This window comes from Clupea harengus, chromosome 12 (genome assembly GCF_900700415.2).
Source record: "Clupea harengus chromosome 12, Ch_v2.0.2, whole genome shotgun sequence".
NCBI classification, from domain to species: Eukaryota; Metazoa; Chordata; class Actinopteri; order Clupeiformes; family Clupeidae; genus Clupea; species Clupea harengus.
Genome location: NC_045163.1, coordinates 2,911,538 through 2,926,664, shown reverse-complemented (window position 1 = coordinate 2,926,664; position 15,127 = coordinate 2,911,538). Strand labels below are relative to the sequence as shown.

At 39.5% G+C, this 15,127-nt stretch overlaps 1 protein-coding gene across 2 annotated transcripts in view; it reads left to right on the top strand.

Moving 5' to 3' along the window:
- Window positions 1-9,684: 9,684 nt before the first annotated feature.
- znf462 (zinc finger protein 462) overlaps window positions 9,685-15,127 on the top strand; it is a 43,032-nt gene continuing 37,589 nt past the window's right edge. The window contains exon 1 of one of the 2 annotated variants that reach the window (XM_012833736.3): window positions 9,685-10,001. The gene's annotated coding sequence lies outside the window, so the exon portion shown is untranslated. Of the gene's footprint in view, window positions 10,002-10,273; window positions 11,179-15,127 lie in introns of those variants that run through there. The other variant, XM_031578034.2, reaches the window with a different exon arrangement.

Genomic DNA, 15,127 nt, shown 5'->3' with positions numbered 1-15,127 from the left:
CTTCAATTACACCTTATGCAGGAAATGCACTTTATGTTATTTTCTACACCCCTACTATTTACCTGCATAATCACAGTAGTTTAGATTGGTCACTAGTGGGCACTGGTTGTATCTTACTAGGGGAGTCTTGGCTGGCATGGGTTGTTACACCATGACAAAAACAGTTGAGCTTTGCTGAACTGCATGGCAGAATGGCTACTGCCTAATACATGAAAAAAAAATGCTGTAGTTTCACTTGCGCAGCTCTTGCCTGGTGTCAGCTGCAGCCGAGGCAAAAGCAGTACCACCTTGGTGGCCACATCTCTTTGCAAATGAATGGGCAACAGCGATTTTCTTTTTCATCCATCATTTGAAGGCATCCTTAGGAAAATGGCATGGCACCACACACAAAGACACTGTAACAATGTTCTACCTGATTATAGAAACAGAAACCTGACCAACACCTTAGAGAGAAACCTTAGAGCTTTGAAGCCTTAGTTTCCTAGCATAAGAGATGCTTAATGTTATAGACTTGGTTGGTTTAGCCATAATCACAAACTTTAATATTTTGATAAACTGAAGAAAATTTGAAGTTTAGTTCCATTATAATACATGCAGTGAAAAAGCAGTGATACATACTGTTGAAATGTATGATGGTGCATACAGAGGCACTCCTTTATGGTAATGCACACATTCTAAACAATGTAAATCTTACAACACAAACACAAACACCATCCCTGCGTTCATTATCCACTGTAGTTATTAAGTCACAGACCTTGCAGTTCAATACCAGACCATGATACAGCCAGTCAGGACACAGTGTATAATTCAACTGTGGAATGTAGAGAACATGCTTGGCAGCAGACGTCATGAGTTTATTCAAGACAGGAAGCAGAGGCACTGGCCATTATCATTGTTTTTCTTACATTTGGTGAATGGTCTTACACCACAAATGAGCCACTAATGACTTAATGTAGCCCACTAGTTTAATATCATCTATGAGATTGAACCTGGACTGCCTTTCAATTATGCATTTACCACATAAGTAACAACACGTTGAGCTCACAACCCTGTGGAGTGCCACAGCTGACTGTTATGGGGCTGAAGGTGGTACTGCCATGGTTTGTAAATAGGGGGCACTTGTGAAGTGAAGAACCGTTTACTCTGCAATGTCTCGCACATTTTGATTTCTTATGTAAAAGAGTATTTATTGTTACATTAGGTCTCTATTACTCGTAGCTTGATTGTTCTCTCTTTTGTACGGATTTGTTTTTACATCTACAATCCCACCTCTTATTTCTCCTGTTGTAGCCGTTGACCATTTCTGATTCCACTATATTCTTTAGGGGTCCAAGCAGGGAGATATTGGAATCCTGTAGTTTTTGTCAAGATTATACTTTTTTCTGCCTTAAAAGTGTCTGGGCAGCAAAGACGTTCCAGCACCAAACTTGGTATATGGGTTCCTGGCCTGGGAAAGATCTCACAAAATTATAATTACTTCTGTAAGACTTTAGGGGGTGCTATAATAAGCACATTTATGTTTTGGCTCATATCTCAGGGTTTCATTTATGGGTTAGAAAAAAAAAAAAAAAAAAAAGTCAATGTCACGTCAATTTGACCCTGCTTAATATACTGAAGCAACAGCCTTGTCAAAGACATGTAAGACAAGCTAAAAGACTATCCCAATAAACTGCGTATTGGTCAACAACAACCGTGCGAGTAGCACTGTAGCAGCAAAGTGAATACTTACCCAAATTTGAGGTAGCTGGTAACAGCCGCAGTTTGGAAATCCTTTCCACACGTTAAACTAAACTAAACTATGAACCAAGGGCAACAATCACTTCTAAATTGGCAGTGCCGCAGTACACTGCACGACACATTGACAGATAGACACATAATTTCATTCTTAGACTGACCATGAGGACATACGTAAATGTGTTATTAGATGGCCAATGGTTGAGGGATGCATATAAAATAAAGAGTCATACATCAAAGAATCGTCATAAAATGGTGTTATGCTATCAATTTTACACGGTACATTTGAAACGTTTAATCCTTTCTGGTAAAACTTTTGTTTTTATAACAAACTGTGTCTTTTTTTTACCATAGTTGTGTGAAATTGACACAACTGTACTGACCTCAGGAGACAATGGTAGGATTTGCTGGGTGTGCAGTAAATGGAATAGACAGAAAAACAGGAATAAGCTGGAAAATACAACAAACAGATATTAATGATATTTCACAATTCAATAGAACAATAATATATTGATATTGGTGACCAAATGGTGACTGGCCCTTATCTTGAGTCGCATGTTTCAGGGAGTAAGAGTTACTGTGACGCTGCAAGAAGGCACAGACAGAGTTACTGTGATGCTGAAAGAAGGCACAGACAGAGTTACTGTGACGCTGCAAGAAGGCACAGACAGAGTTACTGTGACGCTGCAAGAAGGCCTATTTATTTGCTGGTGGCTCTATGCCATCTTCTGGTGCCTCAGCTATTCCCATATCCCCTAAATGCAGGCTCTAGCTATGCCATAAGATATTGCAAAGTATGTCGGCATGCCAACTTCCAGAACATTTTGTGCCGACATGTAATGATTATTTAAAGATGAAATCGAGTCTCGTTTCCTTCTTTGTGAACGAGGAAATCACACGGTCATGCAGAACACTTCCTGCTCTGTCTCAGTGGCCATTAACGCAAGAGATGATAGCCGTGCCTGTCCAGTTGAGATCCTGGATTGTGACAGCCAAACTAACCAGGGTATAGAGTTGGTACATGTTCTGTTTTAATCCTTTCCGCTGGAGGAAAACCAAAAGATCCGACGGGCTTTCACCTTTAAAATCCACCATGCAACATTGCTACCATGGTTTCATTGACCATAATGGCTACATACGGAGCCCTGCTAATCTCATGTCGAATTTCATCCCCCATCACCAATTGACTGAATCAAGCGGTGAAAACCTTGTTGGCGGAGACATGACAATGCAAATCGGGGTCGTGTTCAGCCAAAAAAGGAGGTTAGTCGACTCAGTGCTCTCACTGTGCCCCCTGAAAGACAGTTTCCCCATAAAGACAAGGCAGTTGATCAGCTTCTTGAGGATCTCCCGGTTCTTTTTCACCTGCCTGATGTGTAGTTCAGTCGCACCTCGCCACTGTTCATCCAGGTGCAGATCCTCCCTGATGTCTCCAAACGTCTTCAATGACAAGGTTGCCAAGCAAGAATGAGGTCGATCATTACTAGGGCTCAGAAAGGTAAGTGGCTTGTAGCTTTCCTGTGAAGTTTTGGAACGGGCTTGATCTTTCCAGCGTTTTTCAGCACGCCACGTCGAACAGAGAGTGGCAAATGCATGATGATTAACTTAAGCCTGCCTCTGCCCACCTTGTCAAAATAGATCAATTTGATTTGCTAATCAAACCAATGTGGCTATCAATCAAGAATAAATGATAGTACTGAGAATGTAGGGAAAGCCTAGCTTTGGGAGGCGAAGCTCAGACTCACGGTGCTTCACAGAGAATGAAATGCTATTGGAATAAAGCTGTTCCCTTCCTCTCGCTGTATTTTCCCACACTGTCATACCACATAGTGGTAGGCTATGTAATGGAAGGAGGCGGACGGGAAAACCGAGTCGCAAAGAATTAACAGTAAACAGTAAGTTCAAATATAATTTAAGAAAGTTAAGTCTTCAGAGAAGACATGTGATGGTCCACTACTGCATCATTTACAGACCATGCTGACACAAAGTTGCTAAAATAATTTTTATCCGACAATCTGTTTCAAAGTTGAAGTGCGTCAATCGAATTTGAAGGCATGGCCCATAATGACTCTATAGCCAATATCTTGTGATGTAAAGGTCCAAACCAACTGAAACTTGCCACACCCAATCACCGCAACAGTCTTTGGATGCATGCCAAATTTCGTGAAATTTCGTCAATAGGAGGCGCTACAACTGACACATGTCTGAAATTTGGTGTACTTATACTAGACGCCATTTGCCTACATTTTTAAAGTGCTAATTGGCAGACTCCACAAGATGGCCGCCAAAAGGCCAATCAAAATTCAGCAGCCAATATTTGTCAGTGTAAATGGGCGATCTTCATGAAACTTTATAGACGCATTCATAATGGCACCTAAAAGCTATGTACGAAATATAAAACATACATACATATAAATTTACATTTTGGTTCATATCTCAGGAACTGCAGGGGTTGGAGTCAATTTACACCACCAACTGTTCCTGCCATTTTCCAAAAAATCAAAAGTGAAAGGAAAGCGAACTAGTCAAACGTCGCTCATATGATTCTCATGAAATTTGGTATACATCATCTACAGACAAATGCATTTCAAGATCATTTCATACATTAAACTGTTTTGTTTATTTAATTATTTAAAATGTTGTCATGATGCAATTCATTTGAAGTGGGTTAAATAAGCCACTCTGAATGTCCTGTCAACATCTTGTACGACCTCATAATTGTTAGCTTTTCATTAAACTTGAATGCATTACCTTTATTATTAATATATTTATCAGATTTTCACAATGTCCTTGAAATAGTATTATTATTTTTTTTATTAATATTTGTCATGCGTACTACAGAATCTTCCATGTCATAGTGGTAAGCAACACTAAAGTCTATTGGCTCTATCAAGGCTGATTAAAAACGAGGCATTCAGCATTCACCCTTAGCATATTCCCATTTCCTCAATGTCCAAATCTTAAGTCTTATTCATATGTTTTGAAATCCATGAATCTCAATTCTTAAAGGTTTTAAGGCTGGAACCTGCTTTTGCTACTGTGGCTTCCAGTCACAAATACCTCAATTCATGAATTCTTCAATAAGCATTGAAGTCCAAATCTCCTATATTATCTAAAACCATACATACAGTATCTGGACCATGTTGATAAAAAGGTTGTTAAAATAATTTTGATTTGTTAAACCATTTCAAAGTCGTGGTCCAATTAAAATGCAATCCAATTAAAATAGCCCCTATTGATTCTATGGCCAATATCTAAAGTACCATAAAAATTGCTCGTTTTGCAGTGACAAATGTTCAGAAAAAGTTCAAACTTGCTTCACAGTAACTTTCTCTAACTTTTCAAAATATTGCTTTCATAACTTAACCAGTGTGGCATAAAGCCAGTCTGAATGTTCAATCAACATATTTTTTAATTTTGTATTAATATCAATACTATCATGAATTACCTTTTATTATTCACATTTCATCTGATTTTCACAATGTTCTTGAAGTTGATCATTTTGTTTTCGGTAAAAGTTTGCCATGTGTGCCACAGCTTCTTCCATGGTGTCACAAATCTGAAGGTGCAGAGTTGGAGCCGTCCTTGCAGATGCCTGCTGGGTTCATGTTCGTTTTCTAAGCGTCAAAAGCACTTTCAAGGTCTACTGGCTCTACAAGGAAACCAGCTTATTTTAAAATCAGGCATTCAACATTCACTCTTGGCAGATTACCTTTTCCCAAATGTCCAAATCCTAAATCCCCAAACTCCAGGTCCAAATCTCCTATCTTCAATTTTCATCATGCAGCACATTTTGCAAAAAGAATATAGCAAATATCTAATCTGTTATTCATTCAATGTATAGTTAATCTATTTAACCGAAGTACAATACAGTTAAATATACATTATTAGACTTATAAATTAGCAAGATATATCAATGTACAATTACACATGACACATGATGATAATGTTTTACAAAATAATATAACATAATATAACAAAGGCTTTTAGTGAGCATAAAGGAGACACTGATCACTTGTAAGCATTCCCGAGAAGGACCCAGCTCCTGACTCCGTGGTCTTCATTGTAAAGCTATCCGCATGCATGATGATTCACAAGGTACTTGCGGTCTGCATCCAGTATTTTCTGTAGTTCCCCATCCAGCCGATTCTGTACTATGGGCTGGGGGCCAGATGACCTGCATTGGCCTTCAATTCAAGATTAAGTCCTCCTCATTCAACATGGTTGGGGTCCTCCATAGGGTAGCCTCTTTGATTGTAGAACACATTATGATCTGACTACAAAACACCTTAGCCTGGCATACCTTGTCAGTGGGATAATGGGACAAGCATCTAATGGAAGCTCTACATGACGAATTCTGTCGATCTATATTGATAGTCCAAACAAAAACACCCAACAATACATGTAGGGCAGAATGTGCTACACGCTACCTAACCCACATCACGATATGCCAAAGGTCCCCAGTTCGAATCCCAACATAGGCTCAGCCTTCTGAACGACTACCACGTCCCATCTTCTCCACACCAAGCCAACGCAAAGGCTATTGTTGTGACATGAATTATCGTTCACTGTTCTAGAAATCTTTGCTGGCAGTGCTGGCTGTCTCTCGTCTCGCGGAGGTTCACACTCCCTATTCCGTACCATGCTGCATCGTGTGGGAATGAATACATTCTGAACTTTACTGTGATTGACGACTAAGTGAGAATGGCATTTTGTTATTGATTACGGATTGTTTTTATCTGACATATAACAGATTTTGTATGTGAAAGGGGCTTATGTGTCTGCAGACAATCATGAATGTGGGTGTGAATGGCCTTGCTTTAAGTATTCCACACCAATCCAAAACCTCATGAAGGCAGAAGTCAAAGCAATAGCGCAGATTCATCATTTATCGGAGTGCCGAAGTCATGTTTGACCCCACAACACTAATTCATTTATATGAGTAGATATCTGTACAATCATTCATAAATGAAAATAATTAAAAAAAATATTTGAGTTAGGAGTCATAAAGTATGTAAGTCAAACCTTAAGCAACCCATGAAGGACATTTTTTCTGGCTAGCATTTGGTCAGTCTTCATGCCTTAAAGTGTCCATAGTGGGAACATCTGAGTCCCTGACGTCTATTTGTCTGTTTTTAGCTCCTCTGGAGGAAGGCCTGGCAGAGAAGAACATGGAAACGGCTGGGTTTTCCTGGTGCAGTCTGTCCCGGTCCTCCCAAATTAATCAGATTTGCCGCACAGGCCATATGTTGTAACAGCATGATAAACCCAAGCACCCGGACACCCTTGAAATCTTCTGCCTATTGTGGTGTGCAAGGATGCTCCAGTAAACGTGTGTGGGCGGAACATGTTTACCACTTCAGAGATTTGAGAAAAGTCTTTTAAAAGACGTATTCAATACATTTTATAGGTGATGTCTCATGTAATTAATAATTTGGCTTTCATTTTCTTTAAATGTCATTCCTTGCAGGCAGCTAAAAGATTCATGTGGGATCACCTGAGTGATTGTGATTCCGGCTGCCTGTGCATGCGTGTGGTTGATGTGACATGCTGATTCACATGCTGGAATCTCACTAGGCACTTTTATTTTATTACGAACAAAGATAAGTCTTTTATTTTTTCACAGATCAACCAGTCATGCGCACATTTATTGGCCTGTAGAACAATGAATATGCCAAAGCTATGCAAATCATATATTTGAATGTTTAAGCTTAACTATTCTAACATCCTGACCTGATAACTGTCATGAAAACAAATGCCACAGACACTTTGGACACAGTGTGGAATTTGACAATGGTCTAGTGGAAGTTATGAAGAAAAACGAATTGCTCACAGTAAAACTTTGGTTCGACTTAACCCACACACACTCACGTACATGCACACGCGCACACACACACACACACATACCCACACACACACACACACAGACACACGCACACACATATACACACACAACTCCTCTCTTTCTTCAAACTCCTACACTTCCAAGCAGGATGTCCTCTTCCTTTTAGACCATTGTTGCTGTGTCATTGAATGAGTGTTTCAGAGCCATTTTAAGCTTTTCTTTCAAACAGGAGTCACTATCGTTACTGGTCATCCATTAGTCTACTCTCTCCTTATCCTTCCTCTAATGCTATCTCCTCTAACTAGTACTTAACTCACCCTTACAATAATTACATTCCTGCACTTTTTTTTATTTCTTATGTAAAGTAGTATTTATTGTAACACTAGATCTCTATTGCTCGTAGCTTGATTGTTCTCTCCTTTGTATGTCGCTTTGGATAAAAGCGTCTGATAAATGACTAAATGTAAAATGTAAATGTAGTCCTTATGAAATACATTGACCTTGGTCTTATTGGTCAAATGACACAGATGTGTGTCTAACACATAACTTGCCATAATTTACTTGGACCAGCAGTACTGAGGGTATCTACTGTGGAAGATTGCAATGGCTTTGTGATTCACCAATGATTGGTTAAATAAGTCACGCAATATTAGAAACTGGATCTCAGTCAACATACTTTCAATTCAAAAGTGTACACAAAGATGTTTGCTTGTTGCCTAAACCCAAGAGTACATTCATGTTGCCTTTTAGGATAACTTATTATCCTTTACACTCTCATACATATAGGAATGTCATTTCAAGTGTGCCACATACACATTGTCAGGGTATTCGAAGTGTCCACATGGTCAGGGTTGTTAAGATTGGTGTAATACACCATTTCATGACCATGCTTGTCTGTGCATCTCCACCTCCTCAAACTTAAGCACTCACTCTGGACTCACAGTGCCACTGCTATTGGCCTAAGAGGCGATGACGGGTAGTGAGGCCCACAAGATTCCAATTGAACCATGGTTACCAACCTTGGGTCGGGGCCCCCCTCAAAGGACCAACCTTGGGTCGGGCCCCCCTCAAAGGAGTGCAAAAGATCACAGGGGGTGCATGAGGCTTTGTCTGCTCTGAGGTTGTCAAATTTGAATGTGCACATGTTAAATAAAACCAGTCACACACTTACTGGATAATCAAAAGTCTGTATATCAAACTATTTAAAAATATATATTTTTTGGTCCTCACTCAAAAACAGAAGGCTACCTAGTAGGCCACACCTCTGTGACCTGCACTCTCAATCAGTTTTGTCAGGTCAGGCAGCTGACTAGCTCGTCTCATTCTTGTTTTTCCTGCAGTAAGAGCATAACTATTTTAAGAAAAAACATGCCTGGGAAACAAATAATAAAGGTGCTGATTAATGAGAAGCTAGCCAATGGCATACAAATATACCTACGTCCATATTGTATATGTACATTTTACTAAAAGAATGGTAAAGCCAGAATTACAAAAGAAGATTGTGGAGACTGCAGTGTTTTAAACACAGATTTACAAAAGAATAGAGTGAACGCGGACTGTACCTTTAACAAAGTTTCAACATGGGCTTTGGGCCTACTTCCTGTCTACTTGCTCACTACCAGTCCACTCCTTGCCATAACTGGACCCAGACCTCAATCTGAACTCAGCCCTGTCAACTCAGCCCTGTCAATAGATGGTATTTCAAATGGTATAGGCTAAGCCATTCAAATCAAGAGATTAGCCAGCATTTTTGAATTACTCCTTAAACTTCATTAATGGAATTTAATGTATATTGACATTAATGTGACACACTAAGATGTGAAATATAGGCTACAGCCTCTAGTCTACATCACATGTCTACAGCCTATGCCATAAACAGGCCCAAATGAAATCTTTAATACAAAAGCTTACTGCTCAATTTTCGTTGTGTCTCTGAGGCTGAATTTTTATCAGGACCATTTCTATCTGAATCACTGACGCGTCGTTGGAAACGCTCAGGACAGGCCTACTGAACTTAGAATAACCCCAAATGACGTAGACGTATGGATAATATGCCATATCCAGCATATCCACACTCCCTCTGATAACCAGGTCCATTATGACGCTGGTAAATTTGCCTCAATCAAGGATGAATGACTGTTGGGGAACACACCGCGCTGACCATCCTGCCGCGCTGTCGTCTCATCGCAAACTCTTGTGCACCCTCTGGTGCTTGCTAGTCTCCAAAACTTCTTTGTGTTGCCTGCTTTGCAGATTGTCTTCCTTGTCTCTGTGGTTGCTCATTATTCAGAGACAGACGGATCTCAGGTCATCTGCAGCTGCAGCAGAAGAGAAGCAGGAAAGATGGCGATCATCCACTAGACCGGGCACACGCATGATACACGGAACAACTTTGAAGAAGGTCGCTTTTCTGGACGAACCCGTGAGTAAAACCGATTTCCTTGAACATGAAGACCACAGCTTCGTTAATGGTCCAGAAGCAACATCGTAGTCGGGGCTAGACGGAATAAATTGGAGAGCACCGCGTGAATGACCTGGAAACAGCTTTTTCTCGTTTACTCTTAGTTGTAAACCAACCGGGTGTGACTTTGAGAGCCGTTGAGAGAATGAGTGGAGAATGTCCTTAAACTGGCACCCAAATAGGCTACCAAGTCAACTCGGTGGTGTTCTTAAATACTCCACCGACCTTCCATTTGTAGGCTATCTGACATCTCGTTTTGTTGTTAGTGGACTGGGACTCGGAAATGAATCGAGTTTAGGGTTTATGTTGAGTTTGTTAACGCCAATAGCCTGCCAAGAGTAATATTTTGGCAGGTCTGGTCATGGATTTAGATCTCGATCCTCTCGCTTGTAGGCTACATGTTCGCTCGGAGAAGAAGCCATTGCACGGCTTGCTCTCTTCTAGCGCTAGAGCTATGGGAGCTGAGCCTCCATTAGCGACGGTCTGGCTGGCATAGCCGCTGGTCCACGTCCAGACCCCAGAAAACCCTTGTCCAGTCTTTGCTCCCAATGCTTTGTGATAATCTAGTTTGATGGATTTTAATGTGCTCCGTGGATTTTAAAGGCACCTTTGCAGAGGGGACACACGAGTTATTTTCCAAGTGACTTATTGTATTCTTTCCCCCTCCGCTCCCACTTGCCATCGCTGTTGAATGTGTGTGTGTGTGTGCCTGTGCTGTCAGTGCTCTGAAGTCAGGTATGTCATTGTGGGCTTCACCATAAAATGGAGGAAGGCAGATACTCTCACAGGAACGAGCCAGGAGGCAGACTAGATCTCGTTGGCTACGCAGGAACAAAGGTGGACTCTTCTGTAGCGTGGTTTGCACCGGCTATTCGGAAGATCTGCATGACTAGAGATATGCCTTTTATTTAGCCTACAGCTGCTAATAGGTTCATATTTTGGATTTCTTCTTCATGTAGGGATTAACATTGGTGTTGTATTTTGAAACAGTTTAGGTATCCTTTCCATCTCCTAGAAAGCCATATTTTCTTAACTCTCTTCTTGTGGAACATGGGGGGCATTAGGGCTCGGTGGACTGTCAGACGGAAAGACTTGAAGAACTCTCAGACAGACTGGTGATAAGCGGAACATGGAGAAGGTGGGAATTTTATAGTGAATAATGCAGAGAGACAGTCGGCAGGTTGTTAATGTTCTACTAAGTGGCCCCCACTTACCAACCGAGGTTAACTCCAGGAAGAAGTTTATAAGTTCCTCTGTCTCTCATGGGCATTTAATCACACAGCTAAAATTAGATTGTGTTTAGTCTCAAACGGTTTTACTCTGTCAATGTTCTGCCTATTTCACAATTATGATATTCCATGTCAACAGACCTTTTTTGAAACCTTTATTTTTTTATGGATGTAGGCTATGTCAAAGAGATTAAGATGCATTGAATGAGGACTTAATAGGCTTCTACCAGGCTACAGCTACTATCTATTACTATTGCTACTACTTCTAGTAGTAGTAGTAGTAGTAGTACTGCTGTTATTAAAACATATTATTAAAACTGATAATGTAATCATTTTTCACAGTTTTTATTTTTGTTGTACATGTATGTTTGTCAATGTAGCCTACTGCTTTGATACATTTAGCTTAAGGTCACCTCATGAGGAAATGCCAGATTCCTCCTCTCTTGCCGAGTGTTTGCATGAGCTTGCTTGTTTCTGCAACTCCAGCCACTGTGGAATCTTGCTGACAGGGAGACAGCGCTAGACACTCACTCTGCGACAACTCGGAGCTAGGAGCATTTAAAATGGTGGCGCTGCTTGCCTGTCAAGCCTCACAGGTCTCTTGTGGTCAGGGTTGTCCTTTTTTGTGGTGGTATTGTTTGATTGTATTTATTTTAGCTCTATTGTAATCAAAGTTTAAAAGTTATCCCGAATGTTAAGTTCTCAATGAGTAAAGAACCTTTAAGCACTCTCTGAGCACGGACACCTTAGTTCTGCTGCTGTTTCACCTCATCCTGTTCGTTTAGTTCATGCACTTAGTCGTTCTGTCAAATGGTGTGAATTCATTTTTCTTTCTAGTAGTTTTGTAAAAAATTAAATTCAGATTAAAGCATTAACCTTTAATAACATAATCATAGTTGACAATAGCTAATACCTTGCATGTCATATTTATCAGAAATGTATGTACTTAAAAGTTCCATGAATGCTTATATTAATTTAAGATGAATCCTCATCTGAAGTTGAAACACAGTATCAGCTGGACATTTGATCAGCTGGAGGTCAGTGTTGACTTTATTTGAAGTTTTCCCATGTGGAGACAGGGGGGTGTAAGGGACAAACACTATGGTTGGAGTTTAAGGAGTTGGAGGACACGGTACATATGTAACATATTACAAGTTACCATACAGAGACTAACATACAGAGAACAAGACAGGTTCTTAACTGTTGTTCCACAGGTGAAGGCAGTACTACTCAGGCTCTCATACAGAGACTTGTTTTGGATGAAAACAAACTGAAACAGACACACTTTTATATTTTGCATAGATTATAATTTAGTCATATCTATATATCATTTTAATGATGAATGACAGGATGATGAATGTCATTACTGCAGTAAGTAGCATCATGTATAAGAGTGGGTTAGGGATGCCTTTTGTTGCCATAATCATACATTTGCACCATAATGACACGTGAATTGTTTGTCAATGTAATTCCATTGTTGGAGGATTACCGTAGTAAAGTTCTGGAACTACTAAACAGCCAGTGTACATTTCCATTATGCATTTCATAGTGTTTTGTTATTTCGCATACAAATGACACCTTTCACCTTTCAGTGACAGAATGTAAGTCTCAAGCCTCTGGCAAATTTTGTCTGGACACCAAAGTTGTGCGTGTCTTTCTTCTATATTCTAATGTGTAGAGTTGCACTAAGTCTGCCATCCTGTATATAGCTCACAAGGTTGCTGTATGGGAATTGGTCTTGCACCATTTTCCGCATCAAACATCCCTTTGGAAATGTACTTATTGCACACATTATGGTAGTCCACACAGTCATGAATTAGGTTAACAACACATGAAGGAGCAAAACCATCAAGGTATATTATGACTGTCACCCAAGGAACCACAGTTTTAAAAGTGCTTTGTATTTGTAGGCCGGTGGATAGAATAGGCCAAGTTCTTACAGGAAGTCTAAAGGCCAGACCAGAATACATACACTCAGTAAAAGGCTGTGATGACTTTTAGTCAATGTTCTCTAAGTCATGGGCCATAGTGAACGCAGAAGTGAACCCCTATAGAAATGACTGGCTGATGTTTTTATCTTAATAATCTAGATTTTTGTGGAAGTCATTTTGAAATATCCTATAGTGTACACTGAAGCTTGTAGATGAAAGGAGCACTTTTGTTTATTCTTCATGTCATATTGTTTCTGTATCTAGAATTGCTAACATTTAATATATATATAAATAAATATACAGTTTGAAAAGCTTTGTTAACCAATGAACTGGCCAGATATTCCAAAGTGATGTGTATTAAAACTATCTGCAACGCCCATCTCTAATTGTTCACCAGGGCCATTATTTCACTCATATGGACAGGGTCTTGGCCTTTTGAGAGATTTGCTAGATTTCTTTTCATGTTCAGTGCTGCATTACTGTTTCAAGGTAGAATAATTCCTGCTGGAGGACATTTTTTTAAATGTAAGAACCAGAACCTTCACTTTGTCTATAGTCCTGCATTGTTGGGAAAGTTTTTATGACAGAATAAAAGCATCTTGATGGACTGTGCTACAACGACATCTTGACACAAAAGCAGAAAAGGAAGTTGGAGGTGGAGGTGATCTCCTGTGCTGTACCTGAGGCTGTATAGGTACACAATACCCTACTGCAATGCCCCAATAGCTTCATTCACAAAGTGAGGCAGTGGCTCATGGGAAATGCTGCGACAGCACACTGTCTCTGAGTTTATGATGAGAATAATACGAATACATAGTGTTGTTAATACTATAGTCTATATACTTGAAAGGTGGTCATCAACCTTTGATGTTCTTAAGTTTGTCAGGTTAGAAAAAGAAAATTGAAGAAAAATAATGTAGGCATACTATATATTATGAGCTAATGTATTATTTGAGTATTCATCATCTTTTGTGTAAATTCTCTCTCAGATGTGTCTGGATTTGGGCAGTATTTCCCCATTTAACTTGACATTTGCAGTTTTCTACTAACACAATAAAGCACATCTTTAAATGATTTTTGGATCAGTGTTCCCAAAACACTGTTTAGTCATTTACATCATTTTCCAAATCAAGTACTTATATTCACGAAGGTGTTAAACCTGTAAAAGGTTTGTACTCTAAACAGTTCAAATAAAGAGTAAGTCTGACTTTCCTGTGAGCTGTCCCATTCTGAAGGTTTAACACTGTCAACACCTTATATCACAGAGCTGCTTTGATGCTAACTCTTTGTTTTACCAGCTGTGCTAATATGCCCAGTGTGAGGAAGACTATTTTATTCCCACATAGTTGCTCTACACTTGCAAAATATGTTTGAACCTTTTCAATGTTGATGTGACTAATGGAAAAACTTTATTTATACCCTTCTAATTTCATTTTCAAATGAATATATTTTTAAAAATATTTATTTACATCTCTTTGTTTCTGTTGTGGTGCGCATGGTAATGGCAGTGTAATGTAATGTTAAACTATATTCAAAACTTTATTGTAGAATGATTGCTACACCAAAACACGTGGTAAGGGCAAGAGCTAAATAATCTAAATGAAGGAGCTAAATTATCCCTCATTAAGTTAAAAGGGAACTAAAGCATTCAAGGAGGCTTTTTACAAAGATGAGTTCAAAATGTAATTGTACAATAACAGTCAACATTGACCAATAAAACCTACCAGAGGTAGTCCCTGTTATCTAATCACTTAAACATATGAAACCATATAAATTTAGTTCCTGTTATCTACTCACTTAAACATATAAAACCATATAAATGTAGTTCCTGCTGTACTGCTCAACAGGTGCATCCCTCTGGGAGATGAATGACTGGAAATATCCTATACTCAGTGTGCGCGTGGCAAACAAACTTCCATACATTTTA